General features: G+C 46.6%; 1 non-coding gene across 1 annotated transcript; it reads left to right on the top strand.

The window, feature by feature from the left end:
* Positions 1 to 845: 845 nt before the first annotated feature.
* LOC120250766 lies at positions 846 to 952 on the top strand. The gene has a single exon (XR_005533104.1). It is a non-coding gene; the product is annotated as a small nucleolar RNA R71 (small nucleolar RNA).
* Positions 953 to 1,321: the final 369 nt, after the last annotated feature.

The following is a 1,321-nucleotide window of genomic DNA, read 5'->3' as shown; positions in this document are numbered from 1 at the left end:
AACCTCTACGACCTCGGGTACATGTTCTTTCGGCTTTTCACTCGGAAGCCGCCCTTCAACCTCACGACCGCTTCTCAAAGCGATCGCCTTCACATGTTCTCTTGGGTTGGTTTCCATGTTGCTTGGTAGACTCCCATGTGGCCTTTCGGAAAGAGATGTCGCAATTTGCCCCACTTGATTTTCAAGGTTGTGTAAGGAGACTATATGATTGCGAAGTGTAGCCTCGACTGATTCAAATCTTGTATTTGCCGATTGAACAAATCTAGCCAAGTGCTTCTCTAAATCCATCATTCTGGTTTCCAAACCTGAAATTCTGTTTTCCACTTAAGGGGCTTGTTGTTGTTGTTGGAACCCCGATGGCCCCATGGTCTTTTGTGGTCCTTGATTACTCCATGAAAAGTTGGGATGATTCTTCCAACCTGATTTGTAGGTGTTGCTGTATGGATTCCCTTGAGGTCTCATTCCATTACCTACAAACTCAACATTCTCAACTGAAGAAACATCACCAATGACAATTAGGGCAATCGGAGGGAGCATGTCCTCCACCACAACCGGTGCAATTAGTCACAGCCGCCACTCTATTCGAAGCTATAAGGTCTAGCTTCTTACTCAAACTCTCCACTTGGGCCGCCAATGAAGTTACCGCATCAATATCATGGAGACCGGCCACCTTTTTCTTCTCTCTAGCGTTCCACTGGTAGCTATTTAACCCCATTTCCTCAATCAATTGACGAGCCTCATCGGGGGTCTTGCTACCTAAGGTACCTCCTGCCGCCGCATCCAAGAGTTGTGTTGTACTCGGGTTCAAACCATTGTAGAAGGTTTGAACAATCATCCACTCCGGGAATCCGTGTTGCGGACACTTGAGCAGGAGTTCCTTGAACCTTTCCCATGTCTCAAATAGAGACTCCAATTCCAACTGCATAAAGGATGAGACCTCATTCCTAAGCTTTGTGGATTTTCCGGGAGGGAAATAACGGGCTAGAAAAGCTTCTACCATCTCCTCCCATGTAGTGATTGATGCCCTGGGTAATGAGTGTAGCCACTGCTTTGTTTTTCCCTTTATGGAAAATGGGAAGGCTCTCAATTTGATGGCATCATCCGTCACACCATTTATCTTCAGCATGTCACACACCTCGAGGAAGCCCTCTTTGTGACTTTTTGGATCCTCATCGGCCAAACCGTTGAATTGTGCGGACTGGTGCAGCATATGGATGAATGCCGGCTTTAGCTCGAAATTCTGAGCTATAATTGGTTGACGCACAATACTCGATTGTGTCCCCAACACTGAAGGTCTGGCATAATCGGATAGTGTCCGTTG

Source organism: Dioscorea cayenensis, chromosome 19 (genome assembly GCF_009730915.1).
Source record: "Dioscorea cayenensis subsp. rotundata cultivar TDr96_F1 chromosome 19, TDr96_F1_v2_PseudoChromosome.rev07_lg8_w22 25.fasta, whole genome shotgun sequence".
NCBI lineage: Eukaryota > Viridiplantae > Streptophyta > Magnoliopsida > Dioscoreales > Dioscoreaceae > Dioscorea > Dioscorea cayenensis.
The sequence above is the reverse complement of the archived record's forward strand: the minus strand, read 5'-3'. Positions and strand labels throughout refer to the sequence as shown.